The sequence below is a fragment of the Capra hircus genome, chromosome 16, assembly GCF_001704415.2.
Source record: "Capra hircus breed San Clemente chromosome 16, ASM170441v1, whole genome shotgun sequence".
Lineage (NCBI taxonomy): Eukaryota > Metazoa > Chordata > Mammalia > Artiodactyla > Bovidae > Capra > Capra hircus.
In genome coordinates, this window is record NC_030823.1 from 27290210 (window position 1) to 27309240 (window position 19031).

The 19031-nt window shown below is 42.5% G+C and overlaps 2 pseudogenes across 1 annotated transcript; one reads left to right on the forward strand and one right to left on the reverse strand.

The window, feature by feature from the left end:
• On the reverse strand, nucleotides 4346–10081 carry LOC102182896 (annotated as a pseudogene). Its single transcript, XR_001296624.2, has 2 exons — nucleotides 10014–10081; nucleotides 4346–4777 (listed from the first exon to the last, which is right to left on the reverse strand). The product of XR_001296624.2 is annotated as a cytochrome c pseudogene (transcript).
• LOC102183167 lies at nucleotides 11526–11849 on the forward strand (annotated as a pseudogene).

Sequence of the window (19031 nt, forward strand, 5' to 3'; positions counted from 1 at the left end):
CAGACAGAAAAACCACTGTAATGAGAAGCCCACACACCGCAACAAGAGAGAAGCCCCTGCTCACAGCAACTAGACAAACTTGGCACGCAGAGATGAAGACCCAGTGCCGCCGACAATAAATTTAAAAAATTAAAAACTAATTTGGAGTGAGTTGTTCCAAGTTTGCTTCCCCTGCTAGAATGTTAGCTTTGAGAAGGCCCTAATGTTCTTATTTACTTCACTTTGTTTATTGCCTGCTGTGTAGTAAGCATTTAGCAAATATAACTGAATGAATGAGATGAAATTCTAAAAGCATGAAACTGAATTTGCTGATAATATGTACTTGCGCTACTCAAAATATAGTCCTCAAACTGGTGCTAATCTGCAAGTTGTTCCTTGTTAATCCACCACAACTATAGAAATTGAAAGTCAGTGTTTAGAAACTTTATAGCAATTTAAAAAATGTTGTCACTCAATGGTTTGAAAATTTTAAAAAAATAAAGCTTGTCCTTCAACACAGATGGTTTGAGAAGCTCTGTTATAGGTTATACTACAAACTGTCATTACACTAGTAAAAAGGCAAGCATTTCTAAAGCTGGAGGCAGACTGCATAAAATAGATAACCAACAAGGACCTCCTGTCTAGCACAGGAAACTATATTCAACACCTTGTTATAACCTATAAGGGAAAAGAATCTGAAATAAAAAATATATATATATAGACTTGAATTGCTTTGCCATATACCTGAAACTTTCGGAGAAGGCACTGGTGACCCACTCCAGTACTCTTGCCTGGAAAATCTCATGGACAGAGGAGCCTGGTAGGCTGCAGTCCATGGGGTCGCTAAGAGTTGGACACGACCGAGCAACTTCATTTTCACTCTTCACTTTCTACCTTCATGCATTGGAGAAGGAAATGGCAACCCACTCCAGTGTTCTTGCCTGGAGAATCCCAGGGATGGCGGAAACTGGTGGGCTGCTGTCTACGGGGTCGAACAGAATTGGACACGACTGAAGCAACTTAGCAGCAACAGCAGCATACCTGAAACTAACGCAACATTGTAAATCAACTATACTTCACCTTAGAAAAAATAAAATATAAGATAAAATGAAGGCACAGGAGCTCCACAGCTTATGCCAGCAGCCATCAAGCAGGCAGATCAGCGTGAATTGCCAGCAAGAAGGCCATACAACCCCGCCTCCACCTCCTAAGAGAAACCCTGTCTCCCTAACATCACAGCAAGTTATTTAATTTGAACACAGTCTTTCATCATTTGTGCCTCAGTTTCCTCATTTGGAAATGGGGATAAGGACAGAATCTACTTCATGGGGTTGCTGTGAAAGACTAAGCTCTGCAATTATATGCCAAGAATTTGCAGTCACTTTCATGAGTATATGATATTATCATTATTACTTGCAATAATAAAATGAGAAAGCCATTTTGCAAAAAAAAAAAAAGAGAGATTTCTTAAAAAATAAAACCCGGTTTGGATTAAAATAACACTTGGGATATAAAAGCACACTGAACAGAGATTGATATCAAACACTGAGAACAAACAGCCCGCTGGGAGGATGTGAGGCTGTGTGTGCCTGAGGCAGGCTGAGACCGGGCTCTGACCTCAGATCAAGGAAAATATTTGCACAGCGGAGCTGGCATATTCACGCGTGGTTCCTATACAGGAAGACGTGCAAATGGAACAGTCAGGGAGCAGGGATGAGTTTATGTTTTTTACTCTAATATTCTGCTCCAACTCAGGGTGGATGAATTGTATCATGAGGCTGCAGCCTCTTAGTTTGAAGGCTTTAGAGTAAAATGCAAATACAGTTGATAGGTTACTTTTCAAGCTCTCATCAGTCATTTACACTTTCAGTTCAGTTCAGTTCAGTTCAGTCGCTCAGTCGTGTCCGACTCTTTGTGACCCCATGAATCGCAGCACGCCAGGTCTCCCTGTCCATCACCAGCTCCCGGAGTTCACTCAGACTCGCATCCATCGAGTCAGTGATGCCATCCAGCCATCTCATCCTCTGTCGTCCCCTTCTCCTCCTGCCCCCAATCCCTCCCAGCATCAGAGTCTTTTCCAATGAGTCAACTCTTCACATGAGGTGGCCAAAGTACTGGAATTTCAGCTGTAGCATCATTCCTTCCAAAGAAATCCCAGGGCTGATCTCCTTCAGAATGGACTGGTTGGATCTCCTTGCAGTCCAAGGGACTCGCAAGAGTCTTCTCCAACACCACAGTTCAAAAGCATCAATTCTTCAGCGCTCAGCCTTCTTCACAGTCGAACTCTCACATCCATACATGACTACTGGAAAAACCATAGCCTTGACTAGACAGACCTTAGTCGGCAAAGTAATGTCTCTGCTTTTGAATATGCTGTCTAGGTTGGTCATAACTTTTCTTCCAAGAAGTAAGCGTCTTTTAATTTCATGGCTGCAGTCACCATCTGCAGTGATTTTGGAGCCCAAAAAATAAAGTCTGACACTGTTTCCACTGTTTCCCCATCTATTTCCCATGAAGTGATGGGACCAGATGCCATGATCTTCGTTTTCTGAATGATGAGCTTTAAGCCAACTTTTTCACTCTCCTCTTTCACTTTCATCAAGAGGCTTTTTAGTTCCTCTTCACTGTCTGCCGTAAGGGTGGTGTCATCTGCATATCTGAGGTTATTGATATTTCTCTATACTTTAGTATGAAATAAAAATCTGAATGGAGCTTGGATGGGATCCCTTTGCTCATGTCTTATCCTAATCTGGCCCTTGCTCCCATCAGCAAATCTTGCCCATTATGCACCGTGTAGCCTTGCTCAGTGCTTAAATTTGAACACTTTCTTGGCTGTCCAGCCTCGCTGTTCTCCCACTTTCCTGATAGGAGATACAGGCTGTGCCACAAAATTGAGCACTTGTTTGTTTAAATTCTGCCATGCACTGTTCCATGCTGTTTTAAGGCATTTATCTTAATCGAATCTCCAAGTTCAGGGACCACGTCTTATACTTTGGGTTGCCCCTCCTTCCTCCAAACAGGGCTGCACACAGAATGTATGCTTGTTAAGTGACTTTGGTCACTCCTTGCTATCCCATGGACTGTAGCCCACTGGGCTCCTCTGTACATGGAATTCTCCAGGCAAGAATACTGCAGTGTATTGTCATTTCCTCCTCCAGGAGATCTTCTTGACCCAGGGGTGGAACTTGTGTCTCTTACATCTCCTGCACTGGCAGGCAGATTATTTACCACTAGCATCACCTGGATGGTCCTCCATAGACTCTTGTTGGATCACAAGGAAGGTGAGGTAGAAAACCTGGGACGTCTGTGTCAGTAGAGTGTAGGATAAGCCTTGGATCTGGAGCTGCACGAGGTAGTTGTCGCCTTAAAGAGCATTGTCAGTGGGAGATGAAGCTGGGGGCTAGGAGAAAGGAGCACAAGGATGGAGGATACAATGGAGGCAAGATGTGTAACAGAAAGTCATTTTATTCCTGTGTCTTTTTTGCTGACTCCTTTCTGTTTATTTTTTTCCTTTCAGTTTTATTGTGATACAATTGACATATAGCACTATACAAGTTTAATGTATACAGTATAATGACTTGAATTATAATATTGTGAAATGATTGCCACAGTTATCTGTCATCTCATATAGATACAAATTTCCCCTGGTAATTAGAACTTTTAGGATTTACTCTCTTAGCAACTTTCAAATATACCACATAGCAGTATTAACTATAACCATCATGTTGTACATTACATAGTACTTATGACTGGAAGTTCCCTTTTGATCACCTTCTTCCAATTCCCTCACCTCCTGCCTCTGGTAACCACAGTGTGATCTCTTTTTATGAGCTTGGGTCTTTTGAAATTTCATATATGAGACAGCACACATTATTTGTCTTTCTCTGGCTTACTTCACCTAGCTCAGTACCTTTTTTTTTTTTTTTAGATAGAGAATTTAAATTAAATTGGCATAGTTTATAAAACCAAACAGATAAAGTGGACTTTGTCAGTGTATTTTCAATCCTTGCCTTAACAGGCTAATGAACACAACTTGAAACACGTGTGAATCCTCCTCTGCTCTATGAGACAGTGAAGGGACTGTTTCAGTATTTAAATATGTTAATGTAGCCAGTTATAGAAATCTAAATACAAAACCAATCTCTTATAGGTTTTGAGAAGGAATGCACCATCTCCCTAGAAAGTTTAATGTTCCTTATTCAAGTTCAATCATCTCTTTAGAATGGGAAAAGTGATAGTACTTGTTGAACCGGAATTACTACCCAAATTTAAAAAGCTGACCATATTTGTTTAGCCACAGACCAATCTTATTTAAATCAGGACTGTCCAACAGAATTATTCCATTAGCCGTTCATGATCTGAATTCTAGTGTATGAGATCAGTTTAAATATGGTACACATAAAAAGTCATGAGACACTTCTGTTTCATAATAAATAAGGCAGTGACCAACTATTACTCATTGGTAGCTTTTTTGAGGTAAGCTATCAAGTCCTCCCTCTCTCCCTTCTTCTTAATGCCAGCAAAGATCATCTTGGTTCCAGGGATGTACTTCTTGGGATTCTCCAAGTACTCCATCAGCGTCTCCTCTCCCCAGGTGATACCTTTGTTTTTGTTGGCATCTGTGTAAGAGAATCCAGCAGCCTGACCTGTCTTCCGTCCAAACAGACCATGGAGGTTTGGCCCAGTCTTGTGCTTCCCTCCCTTTTCCACAGTATGGCACTGGGCACACTTCTGAACAAAAATCTTCTTGCCCTTCTCAATATCACCTACTTTTAAATCGTTCTTTTTCTGTGCGCGACTGAGAAGTTCCCCCACCTAGCACAGTACCTTTGAGGTCTATTCATGTTGTACCTAATGTCAAGTTTTCATTCTGTCTTATGACTGAATAATATTCCATTGTACATATACACGACAGCTTCTTTATCCATTCGTCCTCTGTGGACACTTTAGTTGTCTCCATATCCTGGCTGTTGTAAATAATGCTACAGTGAACATGAGGGTACCAATATTTTTTCAAATTGTGTTTTCATTTTCTTCGGATAAACGTCCAGAAGTGGAATTGCTGGATTATATCATCAAAATTTGATTTTCAGTTAAAAATCGAAATTTTTAATTTTTTGAGAAACTTCCATACTGTTTTACATGGTGGCTGCCCCGATTTACATTCCCATCAACAGTGCGCAAGTGTTCCTGTTTCTCCTCACCAACACCTGTTGTTTCTTTTTGATAATAGATAGCCCCTTTTAAAAAGAGTTCCTCAGTAAAGGTGATTAGAAGAGACCAAAAACAGGGATGTTTTCAAGAGAAAAGACAGCAGGAAGGAACGAGACCACAGAGAAGGAGCATTTGTAGGTGAAGAGAAAGGGAGAGTTGGCGAAATACAGTCCCCAAAAGGTATGGAATCAAGGGTCTCAACAGAGGGGTTCATTTTGATTAAAAGGAGCAACCCCTGTTCTTCTGAGACAGAAGGGAAGGAAAAGTGGGTAAATGAGGACATAGAAACACCGAGAGGTGGAAAAGCAAATGGATGAGGGAAGGAGCTGGCCGACTTGATCTTCTTAAAAAATAGGGGATCAATAGTTAGGACATGGGAGCAACCTAGATGTCCATTAGCAGACGAATGGATGAGGAAGTTGCAATATTTATACATGATGGAATATTACTCAGCTGTAAAAAGGAATGCATTTGAGTCAGTTCTAATAAGGTGGATGAACCTAGAGACTATTAAACAGAGTGAAGTAAGTCAGACAGAGAAACAAAAATACCATATATTAACGCATATATATGGAATCTAGAAAGATGGTACCGATGAACCCACGTGTGGGGCGGCAAAGGAGACACAGATGTAAAGAACAGACTTTGGGGCTCAGTGGGAGGAGAGGGTGAGACAATTTGAGAGAACAGCTTTGAAACATATATATTGCCGTATGTAAAACAGATAACTAGTGTCAGTTTGAAGTATGGTGCAGGGCACCCAAAACCAGTGCTCTGGGACAACCAGGAGGGAAGGGGTGGGGAGTGAGGGAGGGGTTCAGGATGGAGGGGACACATGTATACCTATGGCCAATTCATACTGATACTGATGGTTTCTTCATAATGCAAAATCCACCACAATACAGTAATTATCCTCCAATTAAAATAAGTAAATTTAGGAAAAAATTGAGGATCTAGGTCCCCTTCAAGGGAGAGCATCTCACCTCTTCTCACCTCTATCCTACAGTTTGGGGCTTTATAATAGTAGAAAGAATGTTGAAGCTGGTGCTGAAATGTCAGCAAAGAGGTGTTTTAAATGTTTACTCAGAGACTCTGAGGACCCTGCTTTAACTGGCTGCCAGAGGTGTGCGTCAGACCCAGTGGGTCCCTAATCCATCCGGCAGTTATGTGTCTGGTATCTATCTTCTGCTGGCCTTACTTAAATCTTTAGGGATACAGCTGTGAGCAAGGAGATTCCACTCTGTTCTCAAGGAGTTTGTAGGCTGGAGGGGAGACAGACAAGCAAATAGGTAGTTTGTGGATAGAACGTGGGGAATGTTACAATGGGGATCAATATGGAGACTGTGTGGAGATAACTCCAGTCTTAATAGAGAACTGGCACTAGTGGTAAAGAAGCCACCTGCAAATGCAGGAGATGCAAGAAATTCGATCCCTGGAGAAGAAAGTGGCAACCCATTCCAATATTCTTGCCTGGAAAATCCCATGGACAGAAGAGCCTGGCGGGCTATCATCCATAGGGTTGCAAAGAGTTGGACACGACTAAGCACACACATGCAAAGGCTATGAAGATTTTTCCAGCCTTGGTGAGTGGCAGGATCAAAGACCCAAAGGCAAGAAAGAGCCCCACATTTTTGGAAACTGAAAGTGGAACCGAATGTACCTGGAGGGAAGAGAAGATGAACAGAGTGGAAAAGTCAGGGAAGTGGGAGGAGCCAGATCACGAAGAGCCCAAACTATCCCACCAGTGTCCACCCAACACGCTCCAGAGTCTGGTTTTATCCTGCAAGCAGGGAGGGAGTTTGGAAACAGGCCAGTTAAGAAAGTAGTGACGGTGGAAATGAAAAAAATGAATAGCTTCAAGGGATTTATAGGAGGACTAATTGACAAGGCTTGTTGATTGATTGGATAAGGGAGAAATGAAAGATTCTCAAGTTTCTAGCTTGGACAACTGGGTACAGTGAGGTCACTCACTCAAAGAGGAAACAGTAGGCAAAGTTAGTTTATGGGGAATGATGATAAGCTTGTTTTTGAACATATGGACTTTGAGAGGCCTGTGGGAAATGCAAGTGGAAAAGGCAATGCATAGTATATGCATCTGGAGGTCTGGCCTAGAGACACTAGATTATTGGTCCTCAGTAAAAGCAGAGACATTACTTTGCCGACTAAGGTCCGTCTAGTCAAGGTTATGGTTTTTCCAGTGGTCATGTATGGATGTGAGAGTTGGACTGTGAAGAAGGCTGAGCGCTGAAGAATTGATGCTTTTGAACTGTGGTGTTGGAGAAGACTCTTGAGAGTCCCTTGGACTGCAAGGAGATCCAACCAGTCCATTCTGAAGGAGATCAGCCCTGGGATTTCTTTGGAAGGAATGATGCTAAAGCTGAAACTCCAGTACTTTGGCCACCTCATGTGAAGAGTTGACTCATTGGAAAAGACTCTGATGGTGGGAGGGATTGGGGGCACGAGGAGAAGGGGACGACAGAGGATGAGATGGCTGGATGGCATCACTGACTCGATGGACGTGAGTCTGAGTGAACTCCGGGAGTTGGTGATGGACAGAGAGGCCTGGCGTGCTGCAATCCATGGGGTTGCAAAGAGTCGGACACGACTGAGCGACTGAAATGAACTGAACTGAACTGAACTGAACTGGATGATAAAGAAAGTCACAGAGTCACTGGGCTGAACCAAGGGAGAGAGGAGGATAAGAAGAGAAGCAGACAGAGCCTAGACTAGGAGAGAATCTAACCACTTGGGGAGGGCAGAGGCTGAAGGACCCGCAGAAGAGGAACTCACACAGGAGACCGACAAGGGAAAATAGGAGGCAAAGTTGAAAGAGTGTGAAGTTACAGAATTCAAGGGAAGAAAAGGCATTTCAAGGAAGGGACAATCAAGGGTGTTAGAAGCCAAGGAGAAGTCAAGGAAGAAAAGACTCAAGACTGTCTGTTGGGTCTTGCAGCCACAGGAAGATTTTAGTGATCTTGGTAAGACTGGCTTGGAGGAGTGATGGGTGGATTCAGGAAAAAAAAGGAGGAAGGGAAGACAGTGAGAGGGGACCACTGTTAAAGAAGGTTAAGTAGAGGATAAAATAGAATGACAGATGGAGGGGCATGTGGGCTCAAGGAAAGTTTTTAATTTCATTGTCATTTTTAAAAATTGGGATAAATTGAGTTTTAAAAAATGCTGATGGATAGGAGCCTGTACAAGAAACGCTGAAGAAGTAGAGAGAGTGACTAACTGATAGAAAAGCAGTTCCTGAGGAGGCAGGACGGAATAGAACTCAGGACAACAAGGAGGGGCCTGGACTGATGCTCACAATGGCAGGCCCTCTGCTGAGCCTTTTATGTCCATTATCTCATTTAATGCCCATAATCATCCAGTAAAATAGGTACTATCATTATCCCGATTTTTAAAGTGGGGACCAGTGTTTCACTGAGGCCCACATAATTTGCCTTAGAGCTAGTTAGTGACGGAGCTGGGACTTCAGTCTCAACAGGAATGGAAGAGGAGAACATGGACTCAGATGCAGGCAGATTTGGTGACAGGAATCCGTGTGCATTGTCTTCCATCTTTATGAATTGGAGGCGGGGGAAGGGCCGTGGAAGGGCCAGAGGGGAGGGAGAGGTTGCCCGCCTCTGTGAGCTCTGTGACAGATAAGCAGCTGTGATAGGGCCATGTCTTCAGCAGCTCCTGGAAGCCAGGGAACAGAAGCAGAGGCAGCGGCCACACAGGAGTGGTTCTCACTTGTCTCTCCCTTTTCACCTTTCAGACCTGAGGGAGGACCTGCCTTGGAGGTGTACTAGCCAGACTGCCAATGTAGAGAGAAAGGGGCAGGAATCTCTGGTTACCTGCCAAGGCATGTCAGAACAATAGTCCTGCCAGGTCTGGAAAATCGTGGTGCAACGCCCATGTCATTACCACCCCTATAATTTTTCATTGGCTTTTGGAGCAACTTTCATTTCAATTTCATTTTTGAGGTACTAAGTCTCAGTAGCATAACAGTTTTTAGTTCTCAGATGTTTCCTTTATTTCATCATTCATTTATTCATTCCACAAATATTGATTGAAAGTCAGGCTGTGCTTAGTTGCTCAGTCGTGTCCAGCTCTTTGCCACCCCATGGACTGTAGCCCGCCGGGCACTTCTGTCCATGAGGATTCTCCAGGCAAGAATACCGGGGTGGGTAGCCTATCCCTTCTCCAGAGGAATCTTCCCGACCCAGGAATCAAACGGGGTCTTCTGCATCGCAGACAGATTCTTCACCAGTTGGGCAACCAGGGAAGCAGTAGTGGCCAACACATCCATTTTCCCTGTCCTCCAAAGCCAGAGAAACAAACCTATTTTAACCAGAGTGTAAGTGCCGCAAGGTCAGGGATTGATTATTTTGCTCACCACTGTATTGGCAACAGTGCCTGGCATGCAATAGATAATCAACTAACAGGTGTTGGATTCAGAAGCACTTTTAACTGTGGAGGAAAAGAAGTTGAAGCTTAAGCCCCTTCCTTCACTGGTCCCTTCCAAGGCTCTGGGAGGTACCCTACTATGTGCTTTTGTAGTTATAAGTTTTTATTAAAGTTACCAAAGAAAGATATTTTAACTCCTTAAGACCTATTTCTACTCCAACTTGCCCTCCATCACCTTTCCCTCCTGTCAAGGGATATTGGAATGGCCACAGGCATTTGGGGATTGGGCTAAGAGGAAGCTGTGCTGGAAATACATTTAGTATGGGGTGTGGGGGACACAGTTATATGGTATGCTGTCATTTAAGTGTGGAATTATTGCTAGCTGTCCTAGTATAGGAACAGCTTCGAGGAACACTCCCACCAACCACTCTGAAGACTTGCCCAGCATGTCACAAAGGAGCAGAGTCTGATGTGGTGTCACAAAAACGACCATGCCCTAGGCTCCTGGCACTGGAAGTTGTATGTGGTAGAGAAAGAAGGTCTTCCTTAAAGGGGGCCTCTAAAATTGTTTCAGGCCCCTCAAAATGTGGATCTGCCCTTGGGTAGATGAAAGGGTCAATCTAAGTTCTCTTGGGTTGAGAAATAATGAGCTCCTACTTTACTTGTCTTTAGTTCTTATGGACAATAGAGTTAAGTTCATACCTTATTTTTGGTCCCAGGGAAGACATCAGACCCTGCTAGTAAATGGCTCGTCTTCCTAAATGATGCTCTTGTGAGACTTCTCACCAAAGGGCAGCGAGCTTCCAATCACATCTTTAGAGCTGATATAGCCATCAAGTTCTAATACCCTATACATAACAGCCAAATAAATATTGTCACCGCCAAGTTCTTTACTAGTTGCTTTACAAACAGAATCATTACACCTTAGCTAATGGTTTTATTATTAGATTTCTGGTGGTGGTCATTCATTCGTTTGTTCATTCATTCAATAAACGTATTGAATCTTTACTATGAGTCAGGCACTGGGGGGTAAAACATTAAACAAGACACAGTCCCCTTCTTCAAAGAGCTTTTAGGCTCATGGGGAAGTGAGACATTTAAATAGGCAATGACAATCCAAGATTCGTACTAAGATGGGGGTGGTGATGAGCACAGCATTTTCGAAGCACTTGGGTGGAGCACCTAACTCTGGAGGCGAGTCAGGGAAAGTTCTTTGGAAAAGCTGAGTCAACCGCTTGGCAGGGATGTGGAAGCTGTCTGGGTGGGGGTTGGGAGAGGGTGAACTGGATCAAAAGTTCCCAAGTCAGGCTTATCATCACATCACCTGGGGCAGCTTTGAGACATCCAGGCCCACCCCAGACCTAGTGACTCAGAATTTCAGTGGGGTGAACCTCAGGAATCTGTCTTTTATAACAACACCACAACCTGGCCGTGTTTTTGATCAGCCGGATCTGGTGAAGTGAATGATCTTTGTGATGGTAGGGAGGCATAAAGAGCCTGCAGGGACAGGGAAGGTCCTATGGTGGAGACTGCATGAGATGGAGGAGCTGAGGATGGAGGCAGGCAGAGGGGATGTTTCGGGCAAGGAAACAAAAGCCTCCTAGACGGACTGTTTGAACAGATTACAGGCCCTTTTAGAAGTCACTCAGCGTAGCTGGCAGTCCATAAGGCCGCCAGCTAACTCAGACTCTGAAAGCCATTTAACAACCTGACAGAAGGCACAGAGCCAGGTGTGTTTTGCAGGGAACAGGTGTGTGAGTACCTGTGTATGAGCAGGAAGGAGAAGGCTCAGGCTGCCCTATGACCCTGCAGGGACATGCCATCCCCCAAAGTTTGGCCTTAGTCTCGCCTCCAATTCTCCTAGTTTAAGAGGTAGTTCCTTGTGTCATTTACCTTAAGACAAAAACAAAAACATTACTTAGATTTAACTCATATTTTGGCTCTTCTGCCTGGGCTGCGGGAACCGGCTGATCGTCGAGGAACGGCAGTGCTGCCATCGCTTCGCCTGCAACACCTGCCCCTACGTGCCCAACGTCACGCGCAAGGTAACAAATCGGAAGTATCCAAAGCTGAAAGAAGCGGATGATGTGCTTGGTGGAGCCGCTGCCTGGGAGAATGTTGACTCTACTGCAGAGCCGTGTCCCAAGTGTGAACATCCTCGAGCCTATTTCATGCAGCTTCAGACCCGCTCTGCAGATGAGCCCATGACCACCTGCTACAAGTGCGGCGACGTTCAGTGTGGACACCGCTGGCGGGACTAAGGCCAGGATGGCCCAGCTGCGTCAGCGTCTGCGTGCTTTACTGCCCAGGGCGTATTCCCAGCTGCGAATGTGAACTGTGTGTCCTGAGGGTCTCGGCCGGTGTGGTGGAAAGCTGACCCTTTAATAAGGGTGTCTGCCCAGGGGATCAGAAGTATAGCCCGCCTCCCAGTCAGCAGATTAACTCCTTGATGTCCAGGATGTCCAAATTCTGCCCATGCTGTGTGTGGACAGGAGTATCCATCACTGAGTGCATCCTGTTTAAGGGCCTGTTCTTCCTCTTTGATGTTTATTGGGCAATTGATGTTCTCCTACCATCAGCCAACACTCTTTAATATTTACATTGTTTGTACAACTAATAAAGTAAAACTTATTAGTTTAGTACATTAGATGCCCTTCAGTATTTAACTGTTAATTGCAAACTTATTTAATCGAAATTTATCCTGAGTATTTAATTAAAGTTAGCAGTCTTGTTATCACCTTCTCAGTGTTTTAAATGCCTTAAGAAGTAGACATCAAACCTTAAATCCCAAAACCGACTGCTATATTTAGGGCCAAACTGGTTACAGAATTGCTAATAACATGGATTTCTATTTATTATTTGTATTTTTGTTTCCTAAAATTGCAGTACATTTATTAGATTGTATGTTTTTTAATACTTTCTGTGTCCATCTTTCTACTCTAAAGAGGAAAAGGACACTCTAGGCTCACAGAGCCAGGATTTTGGTTATTGATAGATTTGTTTCTTGCTCAGGGCCTCAAATTTAATTGCTTCCAAATCTCTCCCTTTATTTTGTTGAATTATAGTTTACTTCCCTTGTGGCTCAGCTGGTAAAGAATCTGCCGGCAATGCGGGAGACCTGGGTTCAATCCTTGGGTTGGGAAGATCCCCTGGAGAAGGGAACGGCTACCCACTCCAGTATTCTGGCCTGGAAAATTCCATGGACTGTATAGTCCATGGGATCGCAGTGAGTCGGACACGACTGAGCAGCTTTCACTTTTTCACTTGGCTTGGCCAAAAATTTCCTTTGGTTTTAAAGTTAAACTAAAAGACACATTTTTCATTTTCACCAAGAACCTTTATGAACAACCTGTTCGCCGTTTTGTTCCACTACCCTCTGCCGTTTTTCAGGCAACTTCATAATTTCGTCTTCCCAAAACTTTTTATCTCTTTGAGCAAAAAATTGTTCCAGCTGTCTTTTACAGTCTTCCAGGGAGTTGAAATTTTCTTCTATTAAGAGAATTTTGTAAAGACTGAAATAAATGGAAATCGAGGGTGCAGTGTCTAGAGAACATGGTGGATGCATCAGAACTTCCCAGCCAAGACATAACAGTTTTGCCTGGTCATCAAAGAAATGTGTGATCTTATGTTATCCTGCTGGAAAGTTATACATTTTCTATTGACAAATTACAGATGCTGTTTGTCCAGTGCTGCTTTCAGCTGGTCTAACTGGGGAGCAGTGTGACAAGCAAAAGCAGTAGTGGTTCATTTCACTTACCCCCCAGTCTCTTCCATTCCACATTATTGTGCAGCAGCCACTTTTCATTGCCCATCACAATTTGCTTTAAAAACAGAACATTGTCATTTCATTTCAGTAGAGAATCGCATGTGAGAAAAGGGTCAAGGTTTTTTGTGTTTAGCTTAATGTGGAACCCAAACATTGAAGCAACTAACATAACCAAGATGGTGCAAATGATTTTCAGATCTTGATTTGAATATTTTTAATACATTGGCTCTCTCTCACATGATAAAGTTGACTGTTTTCAATTAATATCTTGATTTGATCTCGCTCAACTTCAATTGCTCTACCTGACTATGGAGCATCATCCAGAGAAAAATCTCCATACATAAGTTTGTAATCTCCATATGAAACTATGTAAACTAATTTTGACACGTTCAATCAATCACAGCACCTTCTCCATACACTGCACAAAGCTTTTTTTTTTTGCATTCCAGGTGCATTTTTACCTTTCTTCAAATAATAAAGCATAATATGTCAAAAATATTGCTTTCTTTCTTCCATCTTCTATATTAAAACAGCTACACAAAAATTCACCAATTTTGATGTGTTTTTTTTTTTTTTACTGCACGCTGATATAAGAGCTGTCATAACACATTCTAACAAAAATCGTTTCGAATGAAGCTAAAGACAACTAAGTGCTACTAGGAGGCTGCCCAGGTGGCACAAGTGGTAAAGAATCTTCCTGCCAATGCAGGAGATCCAAGAGTGTGGGTTCGATCCCTGGGTTGGGAAGATCCCCTGGAGTAGGAAATGGCATCCCACTCCAGTATTTTTGTCTGGAAAATTCCATGGGCAGAAGAGCCTGGCGGGCTACAGTCCATGGGGCTACAAAGAGCCGGACACAACTGAGCACCACCAAGTAAGCGCTACTAGAGCCTCTTACAGAAAAAAATCAACAAACATTTTGGCCAATACAGTAAAATTCATTCTTTTAATATATAATTCAGTGGTTTTCAATATATTCACAGAGCTGTGCAGCCATCACCATTATCTAATTTTAGAATATTTTCATCTCTCCTGAAAGAAACTTGACCCCATTAGAAGTCACTTCTCATCCCCTCTTTCCCCTACTCTTGCCTCTCTCCCCATCCCCCAGCCATCGCCAGTCTGGTTTCTCTCGATAAACGTGTCTGTATATTTCATATAACTGTAGTCATACTATATGTGGCCTTTTCATAGCATGTTTTCAAGGTTCATCCGTGTTGAAGTATGTATTGGTACTTCATTCCTTTTGATGGTTCAAGAATATTCCGTTGGATAGGTTTGTTTATCAATTATTCAGTTGACAGACATTTGGATTGTTTCTATCTTTTGAATGTTAGGAATAATGCAGCTATGAACATTGTGTATCAGTGTCTGTGTAAACACGGGCTTTAAATTCTCTTGGGTATATATGTTGGAGCAGAATTTATGGGTCATGTGGTAACTATATGTTTAACTTTTTGAGGAACTGCCACACTGTTTTCCAACGCGATTGGCCCATTTTATATTCCCATCAGCAGTGCAGCAGTTCTGATTTCTTCACATCCTCTCCAACACTTATTTTTTACCTTGTTTTCATTACAGCTTCATCCAAAGGTGGAGTGGTACATCATTGTGTTGATTTGCATCTCCATTATGACTAATGACATTGAGCATCTTTTCATGAGCTTATCAGCCATATGTATATTTTCTTTGGAGAAATGTCTATTCAAATCCTGTGCCCATTTTTCAGTTGTCTTTTACTGTCAAGTTATAAGACTTCCTTATATGTTCTAGATATAAATCCCTTATCAGATATATGGCCCATTCTGCAGCTGTCTTTTCACTTTCTTGATGGCATCTTTTTGAAACACAGAAGTTTTTCCTTTTGATGAATTTATCTATTTTTTTTCTCTTGTTAATTGTGCTTGTGTGTATTTAAGAAATCATTGCCTAATCCAAGAAAATGAAAACTTATTTATATATCTTCTAAGAGTTTTATAGTTTAGCTCTTACATTTAGATTATGATCCACTTTGGATTAATTTTTATATGGTGTGATACAGGGGGTCAACTTCATTCTTTTCATGAGGATATACAGTTGTCCTATACTATTTGTTGGAAATACTCTTTATTTCCCCCTTGAGTTTTTGGCATTCATTTTGAAAATCAATTAACCATATGTGAAGGTTTATTTCTGGACCCTCAGTTCTGTTCCATTGGTCTATATTTCTATTCTTATATCAATACTCCATTTTCTTGATCTTTGTAGTAGTTTGGAAATCAGGAAGTGGGAATCCTCCAACTTTGTTCTTTTTCAAGATTGTTTTAAATTCTGGGTTCCTTGGATTTCCATATGAATTTTAGGACCAGCTTGTTAATTTCTGCAAAAAAAAGGCAGTTGCAATTTTAACAGGGATGTCACAGCAGTCATTTATCCTTGAAGTAGTTTCATGAGCTCACTAAAAGGTCAAAGAAGGGCATAGGTGTTTATTATCTACTTGACAGACAGGAAAATTGGAACCAAAACAGTGCATTTAAAAAACTCCTCACTTTGACAATGCTACCTATTAGGAACGGATACCTCCTAATCCCCGTGGTGCCTATCTCCTTCTCTGTTCTTCTCTGTTAATGTTCAAATATTTACTTAGTGCTTGCTCTGTGCCAGGCACAGTTCTAGGTATGCAAAAATTTAGAAGTCAAGCTTAAGAGAGAACCATCTGAAGTTTGCAGTCAAACCAATTGTTATTTTTGATACAGAGACGTGATGTCCAAGCCATTTTCATGCTCTGTGCCATACAGAAAATCCCAACTAAATTTTCTTTTAATTTAAAAAGTTACCGTTGTTTTCCTGATTGCAAAATTATATCTGCTCACTTTAGATAAGAAAAGCACTGGGTCTTGGAATTTCTTAAGCTTCTGGGGACCTTGCTTGTCCCATGGGGTCTAAGTAATCTTATGACTCACAAGGTGAAACTTTGTAAAAGTTAAAGAAAAACCAGCTGCATTTTTGCAAGTAAGTGGGTGATGATATCAGTTTGTGGCCTGGTATTATATGTGGGAGCCCCCCAAATTACTATTTAAAGTCTTACCCACGGAGTGGACTCACTGCCTGGGACCCTTTCCCATTGGAACTCCAGGTTGCTGTCATTTGGGACTTTCCAGTGCTGTTCAAGTCTGGATGTAAGTGTTAAACCAATTTGCTAATGTATATACTATAACTTGTCTCTATTGTTTCTATTTCAAGCCAGGCTTCAACAATAGATGAACCATGAACTTCCTGATGTTCAAGCTGGTTTTAGAAAAGGCAGAGGAACCAGAGATCAAATTGCCAACATCTGCTGGATCACCGAAAAAGCAAGGGAGTTCAGGAAAACATTTACTTCTGCTTTATTGACTACGCCAAAGCCTTTGACTGTGTGGATCACAATAAACTGTGGAAAATTCTGAAAGAGATGGGAATAATAGACCACCTGACCTACCTCTTGAGAAATCTGTATGCAGGTCAGGAAGCAACAGTTAGAACTGGACATGGAACAGACTGATTCCAAATAGGAAAAGGAGTACGTCAAGGCTGTATATTGTCACCCTGCTTATTTAACTTATATGCAGAGTACATCATGAGAAACACTGGGCTGGAAGAAACACAAGCTGGAATCAAGATTGCGGGAGAAATATCAATCACCTCAGATATGCAGATGACGCCACCCTTATGGCAGAAAGTGAAGAGGAACTAAAAAGCCTCTTGATGAAAGTGAAAGAGGAGAGTGAAAAAGTTGGCTTAAAGCTCATCATTCAGAAAACGAAGATCATGGCATCCGGTCCCATCACTTCATGGGAAGTAGATGGGGAAACAGTGGAAACAGTGTCAGACTTTATTTTTTGGGCTCCAAAATCACTGCAGATGGTGACTGCAGCCATGAAATTAAAAGACGCTTACTCCTTGGAAGAAAAGTTATGACCAACCTAGATAGCATATTCAAGAGCAGAGACATTACTTGCCGACTAAGGTCCGTTTAGTCAAGGCTATGGTTTTTCCATTGGTCATGTATGGATATGAGAGTTGGACTGAAGAAGGATGAGCGCCGAAGAATTGATGCTTTTGAACTGTGGTGTTGGAGAAGACTCTTGCGAGTCCCTTGGACTGCAAGGAGATCCAACCAGTCCATTCTGAAGGAGATCAGCCCTGGGATTTCTTTGGAAGGAATGATGCTACAGCTGAAACTCCAGTACTTTGGCCACCTCATGCGAAGAGTTGACTCATTGGAAAAGACTCTGATGCTGGTGGGGGATTGGGGGCAGGAGGAGAAGGGGACGGCAGAGGATGAGATGGCTGGATGGCATCACTGACTCAATGGACGTAAGTCTGAGTGAACTCCAGGTGTTGGTGATGGACAGGGAGGCCTGGCGTGCTGCGATTCATGGGGTCGCAGAGAGTGGGACACAACTGAGCGACTGAACTAAACTGAACTGAATGCAAAGAAATAGAGGAAAACAATAGGATGGAAAAGACTAGGGATCTCTTCAAGAAAATTACAGATACCAAGGGAACATTTCACGCAGAGATGGGCACAATAAAGGACAGAAATAGTATGGACCTAACAGAAGCAGATGGAGACGGCAATGGCACCCCACTCCAGTACTCTTGCCTGGAAAATCCCATGGATGGAGGAGTCTGGTAGGCTGTAGTCCATGAGGTAGCTGAGGGTTGGACACGACTGAGTGACTTCACTTTCATTTTTCACTTTTCACTTTCATGTATTGGAGAAGGAAATGGCAACCCACTCCAGTGTTCTTGCCTGGAGAATCCCAGGGACGGGGGAGTCTGGTGGGCTGCCATCTATGGGATCACACAGAGTCGGACACGACTGAAGTGACTTAGCAGCAGCAGCAGCAACAGAAGCAGAAGATATTAGGAAGAGGTGGCAAGAATACACAGAAGAACTATACAAAAAAGATCTTCACAACCCAGATAATCACGATGGTATGATCATTCAACTAGAGCCAGACATTCTGGAAAATGAAGTCAAGTGGACCTTGGGAAGCATCACTACAAACAAAGCTAGTGGAGATGATGGAATTCCAGTTGAGCTGTTTCAAATCCTAAAAGGTCATGCTGTGAAAGTGCTGCACTCAATATGCCAGCAAATTTGGAAAACTCAGCAGTGGCCACAGGACTGGAAAAGTCAGTTTTCATTCCAATCCCAAAGAAAGGCAATGCCAAAAAATGCTCAAACTACCACACAATTGCGCTCATCTCACACGCTAGTAAAGCAATGCTCAAAATTGTCCAAGCCCAGGCTTCAACACTATGTGAACTGAGAACTTCCAGATGTTCAAGCTGGATTTTGAAAAGGCAAAGGAACCAGAGATCAAATTGCCAACATCCATTGGATCATCAAAAAAGCAAGAGAGTTCCAGAAAAACATCTATTTCTGCTTTATTGACTATGCCAAAGCCTTTGACTGTGTGGACCACAATAAACTGTGGAAATTTTTGAAAGAGATGGGAATACCAGACCACCTGATCTGACTCTTGAGAAATCTGTATGCAGGTCAGGAAGCAATAGTTAGAAATGGATATGGAACAACAGACTGGTTCCAAATAAGGGAAAGAGTACCTCAAGGCTGTATATTGTCACTCAGTTTATTTAACTTCTATGTAGAGTACATCATGAGAAATGCTGGGCTGGATGAAGCACA